The sequence below is a fragment of the Haliotis rufescens genome, unplaced genomic scaffold (genome assembly GCF_023055435.1).
Source record: "Haliotis rufescens isolate VD_foot unplaced genomic scaffold, xgHalRufe1.0.p SCAF_105, whole genome shotgun sequence".
Classification (NCBI taxonomy): domain Eukaryota; kingdom Metazoa; phylum Mollusca; class Gastropoda; order Lepetellida; family Haliotidae; genus Haliotis; species Haliotis rufescens.
This window is the reverse complement of record NW_025963786.1, coordinates 127319-133742: the sequence shown is the minus strand read 5'-3', so window position 1 is coordinate 133742 and position 6424 is coordinate 127319. Positions and strand designations below refer to the sequence as shown.

The following is a 6424-nucleotide window of genomic DNA, read 5'->3' as shown; positions in this document are numbered from 1 at the left end:
TTTGGTAAACAGGCACATATTTTAATAGCTGTTATATCAAATTAAAACATTTGAGGAAAACGCTGGAAATACACGCTTTGACACAAACTCAGCCGTTACTGTTTTTATGTTCACTTTCCTAGGGGCCCGACCACGTCAGTTGGGTGGTTCAGGCAGCAGACCATCAGATCCCCCGCGCAGGATCCCTGGGGGCCAAGGAAGCGGCACAGAGTCCTTGTTGCATCAGCGCAGAAGCCGCCAAATCCGCTGCAGGTAGTCTCACGGATCACTGTGAATGAGACACAAGTTCAACATGGTGATTGACTGGTGGCTTGGTTGATATGTGACGCCGTTTTGTAACAGTATTTCAATTATATGACGTCGTGTTAGCTTGAAGTGATTGGCTCGAGTACAACATCAGTGAAACTCCGCAGGGACATCCGGTTACGAGTGAGTGAGTATTGTTTTGCGCCGCTTTTAGCAATATTCCAGCAATATCACGGCGGGGGACACCAGAAATGGGCTTCACACATTGTACCTATGTCGGGATTTGAACCCGGGTTTTCGGCGAGACGAGCGAACCACTAGGCTACCCGAACGGCTATGGTCCCCAGGATCACGTGCTGGGGACCGTGGGTGACAGCATGTCAGCGAGCCTCGACAGGCTAGGCCAGCGTAAAATTGCAGGGATATTGCGTTAAATAACAGACAAACAACAATTTATTAAGAGAGTTCAGTGAGTTTTCAGAAACATGTAACAATCCTTGAAGTGCTTACCCGATCCGTAACAAGCCGCACACAGCACCAACACGACCAAAAGTCCTAATACAGCCTTCATTGTCAGGAACCGTTAACACATTAATGTGAACGTATTCCCAGAATATAGTCTCAGTCCTGCAAGGGGTCGTGTCAAGAATAAAATAACACATTTGCGCATTACAAACTGTTCATGAATGTGTATACGAGTATTGGCTAAATAGGCTTAACTCAAAAATATGGTGTACTCTCCACTGTCATTTCCCTCTATCACTGACCGATGATATGATAATTAATATTCTCATGTAAAGGAAATAGGGAATATGAAGGTAAGTGTTTATGAAGGGTCCCTCGTGTAAAGGAGTGTCCCAGATAAGCATGATAAGAAGCCCTGTACTTTGAAAGGTGTTATTTGGTCCATTTTTATCTGGAACGGTAAGCTGGAATGTAGCTTCGTCCACACAATTTACTATAAAACAAGTTCCTTCACAGCCGTGACACCTTCGTTACACTCTCGGTAACATCGCTGCCACCAGTGTGGGCGCGGCCATTACAAGAATCTTGAAATTTGGCCTCTAACCACAAATGTAGTAACGTTCATACTTTTGTTTGACTTTGGGAATGCCATCATATTTCATTTTGAAAAGGTTTACGACTGACCATGTTTTCCAGATGAATTTGCTTTGTTGTTTGTATAATCAGATTGGTTCGAGATTGCAGACTGACGGACTATCAACCAGCTTCTCCCTTACATTCTTACTATACCAATAACATGATAGTTTTAATGAAAAAGAAGTTCAAATTGACAAACAAAGTAATTTAGCAGGGGTAAGTGTATTCGGCGTCACGACAGTCGTCATTTGTTTGTAAACATAACGGTCATTGGGTTGCGAGTTCAACTCCAAGCATGGTTGGGGCCACCTATCGCAGTGGGGAGTTTTGACTGGTCGCAGCGATAGTAAAGAGAGGTCCGCGAACGGGCTATCGCTGCGATGAGCTTGACTACAAAGAGAGGCACAGAACATGCATATTATATCCGATAAGCACGTATAGTTTTAGCAATAGTCCAACGATATCAGGGCGATATCTACCCACCGCCCTATTTTAGTTGTGCTGGTTTGATGTTTAACGCCGCACTCGACAATATTCCAGTTATGTGACGGCGGCCTGTAAATAATCTAGCCTAGACAAGACAAACCAGTGATTGATATTATGAGCATCAATCCACGCCGCCGGGTTATGATGACCCGTTGAACCAGGTCACTGAGCCTGACCCCCTGACCAATTATGTTCCCGCTGCGACCTGCATAGGTTGCTGGGAGACGATGTCTGACCTGGAATGCTCACGGAGGGTCACTGCTTCAAAACATATGGTAAAAAGTGAACAAATTCACTTTTTGTCTGATATTTAACATCATAGCCTTACCGAAGAACTGTCATTTAAGGTAGGGGCGGTCAGGTAGCCTAGTGGTTAAAGCGTTCGCTCGTCTCGCCGAAGACCCGGGTTCGAATCCCGACATGGGTACAATGTGTGAAGCCCAATCCTGGTGATATTGCTGGAATATTGCTAAAAGCGGCGTAAAACCAAACTCACTCACTCACTCATTTAAGCTTATATGTGTCGCACAAAAAGCAAAAACGCCATCATTTGGTTTATAATCATGTAAGTTACCTGCTATGCAGGATTGCGTCCCTTAGCCAATCCAGTATCCGCACCGATTATGTACGGTCCTCGGTCTACAAATACTGTCGTGGATTTCACTTAAGTGATACATTTGTATACCCCTACGACCTGCGTGATGCTGGTCTTCCCTTCCACATTTAACTGAGACGCTGTGATACATTGTGGAAAATTGTTCAAACCGACGTTCAACCAAATGAACTCCGTATATCAGAGCCGGAATATTATGACTGCGTTGTGACGTCAGAGGTAAAGATCCATGCTCATGTTGCCATGAAATATATGCAACCTGGTTATTAAATTATTTACTTCGTGGCTTTTAGGAAACGATGAATGTTTGTCGATTTCATATCATATATTTTTCTAGAATTATGGGCTACATTGAGAAAGAAATACATGATTGTTTAATTCACATCGAGTTTCCGCGTAGGGAAAATTGTGGTCAATTGAGTATTGTTTGGTCACAATGTGGGACGTACTTCAAGGTCCCACGACGGCGTGGATGCTGCTCATGCTATCAGCTTTCCTGGTCCTGGCTTCATCAGCTACATGACGCCGTGGTACTGCTGGAATGTTTTTTGTTTGAGGCGTAAAACAGCATTCATTCATATAGTATGTTACATAATACCTGTAAATGAAAGTTCAAGATTTACTTAAAGAGGTATTCATTCTAAATGGGATCAAAACACAGGACGCCTTCTCCACATACCAAAGAGGCTCTACATACCAACACACCTCACACCAGTTTTTAGAGGTGGTGAGTGAGTTTTCAGCCATATCGTGAATCACAGGTTGTACATTAATATTCTATAAAGAATTTAAGTTACATTTGAACGTTGAATTTTGTTTAACAAATTTATAGCCATATTATTGTTCTGTTACGATCTGGTGAGCTACCCTGTTGGTAGACGCTGTGGTGTGGAATATTCTCAAAGACTTTGTAATTATTGGGACATGCAAGCTGTTGAAGATGAGTTCCATTTCTTGTTTGTATGTCCATATTATAAGCATTTAAGAAACAGATATTTCCCAAAACATTATTCTCATAACCTATGTTTAAGAAAATTGTACTCTCTAGTGTCATGCAATACGCAACTGATGTTGATTAATTGTGCAAAGTTTATTTTCAACTCTCTATTTGTTAGACAAAACGAATATCCCTGTAGCTACTGGGGGCACGGATGGGCCAGTCGTGTAAAGCGCCGCGATTCCCTGTGCAGAGTTGCGTCCCTTGGGCACGCCAGAAACCTATGATTGTGGGTTCGAATCCCGGTTCACCCCGATTATGTTTCTAGGTTTGTCAGCACCATACCCGTGCTCGTGGGTTTCACCGAAGTGGTAAACGTCTGAGACCTGCATCACTTCGGGCTTTCCTCCCACATTAAGCTTACACGCCGTGATATAACTGGAATACTGTTAAAAGCGGCGTTAAACCCAACTCACTCACTCACTCACGATTGCAACTGTAGTGGAACAAGACTGCTTTAAATACTGTGGTCTTATGTAGCTTGTGTATTGATGGAGCGGAAACTCTACAGTCTCTGCCCAGTCTCGGTCAAATGTATTTACAAAAAAACATGCTGTTTTCATGGGAACATGCAAAGGAAGAAAATATGAAAAAGGAAATGTTCCAAAACTCAATATTTACACTATGTCGCCCATGGACAAAGGAAAATATTCTCGCCCATGGGCGAAATATTTTAATAACGCTATAAAAAAGTTGAATTAAGTTAAAATGAGTTAATTTATGTGTCATGATACTTGAATAAAATAATTTGTGTATTTGCGAAACAAAAACATGAGTTTTAAGTAAAGGAATATATTCTCGTCCATGGGCCTGCCCATAGTGTAAATATTGAGGTTTTTAACATTTTTTTTTCATTTTTTCTTCCTTAGTATGTTCTGTAGAGTTTCTGGACTATTGGGGTTCCAGAATTAATATGGGACGTGTTTTATTCTCAAATTGTTTTATCGTTTATCTACCAAAATAATAGATTTCTTCCAAATTACTGAATATCTCACTGTAGTGAGTGAGGTAATGCTTTACGTCACATCGGCAATATTTCAGCCATATCGTGACGAGTATCTCACTGTACATGTTTATGGGTAAATAGCATCCTTATGAATTACCACGGCTTCCTTATACCTGGTGTGAATCTTCACTCTTGAACGTGAGGCGTCCTCTGCGACAAACGTTTCCGTTCGTGACGTTACTTTAAAATTTCCTCGTTCCAAATCAGTTGCAGAAATAAGTCCTTTTGGCTAAGCAAGTGTATCGAATAATCGTAATGATTCCTTACAAGTATGTTACATTTCGTTAGTAATTGCGTTGCAGTAATATTCACTCTATCATATACGTTGTGTATTTTTTAAGCAGATTAATTATATGTAAAATTATCAATCTATCATATACTTTCCGCATTAACCCAAATCTTACAGTTAGCTCACTGTATCATTTACAACTGTAATAATATAACATAAACAATATCAAACACGTAAAGATATTTATCATATAATGGGTAGGGTTCTCGGCAGGATAAAGCCGTTGCGGTCATATGCGGATAGAGATGCAAATATCAAAGGTCAAGTAGGGACTACTTTCAGCGTTTACAAACAAACATGGCGTCGCCCTTGTCATTCGGCGATCGAGTCAGAATAACCATCGGGAATCTGGATAAACTAAAGGGATAATTGCTATCATTATCAAAAGAACACTCAGTCTATTATACTGAAAATCAGTCTCGGAGACTCTCGATTTTCAAGCACAGAATTAAAGAATGGCATTATATGATAAAGAGGTTATCAGGCTTGTGTGTTTGGGGATGGTAAATATCCTGTATTAGGAATAAACACTATGTATTTAGCTCCCCCAGGCTCGCCAAATACAATGTTTATTTCTTATGCAGGATATTTACCATCCCCAAACACACTCGCGTGATAACCGCTATTTATACGTAATATTTGTAATTTTACTTTAAATCTGTTTTCAACATTATCTTTTCAAAACTGTCGGATGGGATGGGACACTGTCCTGACAATCACGTCGCCAGCCCCCAACCGTTAAAGGTCAACAGAGTCAGGAGTGCGACGGCACCCAAAAGCGGGGACAACAAAGCGATCCTAGCAGCAAGACTGCCGTAAACCTTTGTAAAACTACTGAGTCACGAACGTCCTGGCGCTAAGATCGCTTTGTGTAGCAGGGGCTACGAGCTGTCATTCAGGACAGGACCAAACCATACGTTATCATACCTCCATGTCAGAATGATGAGATATGATTGGCCCAAGTGATCTGGATAAAATACTGTGCATCCCGCCTTGGAGGGAAATAAATGTCTCAGCGGGAGAATAAATCCCTTATACCCCGCCACCAGCAAGTAAGGCTGCACGTGGATTTCTGAGGCAGAATAAGTCCGGCTTGGATGCAAAGTGCTGTACGCTTTTTCCAAGTCAATGAAAATCACATGACATGGGACAAGTTAACTTCAGCTCAATCGAACAGCTGTTTTCTATCAATTTTGAATTAATATTGTTTTTATTCTTTTATAATGTATTATTAAAACATGTCGGTAAGATAAATTCGTTGTAGTCTGATCACTCTGGGAACATTTGGTTTTCTGCGTCCCTCGTTGGGTTTTATACCACTCCCATCAGGCTCATGGTATTAAACCTGACGCAAGACGCATAAAACCCATGTACCCCCGTGATCCTGCCACAACGTATACTGTCTAAGTAGTAACAAGACCGCCAGTTACTCATTGGTCTGATGCGGAGCACTATCTGGTTTTATTATTCAGGGTTGATGAATGGGGAACATGACGGCAGAGTGTATATTTTATTTACTGTACAGGCATCATCATCATTATAAGATCGATTTGTGGAGCAGAACCTACGAGGTGAGATTCAGCTTAAGTTCTGTATCGTTGAGGACAGAACCAAAAATACTCATTGGTCTGATGCCGATTAACATCTTTTTTATTATTCAGTGTTGATGAATGGAGAACATGACAG

The 6424-nt window shown here is 41.3% G+C and overlaps 1 long non-coding RNA gene across 1 annotated transcript; it reads right to left on the bottom strand.

Moving 5' to 3' along the window:
• On the bottom strand, positions 1-868 carry LOC124112678. The gene is made up of 2 exons (XR_006857647.2): positions 757-868; positions 1-268 (listed from the first exon to the last, which is right to left on the bottom strand). It is a non-coding gene; the product is annotated as an uncharacterized LOC124112678 (long non-coding RNA).
• Between the last annotated feature and the right edge of the window lie 5556 nt (positions 869-6424).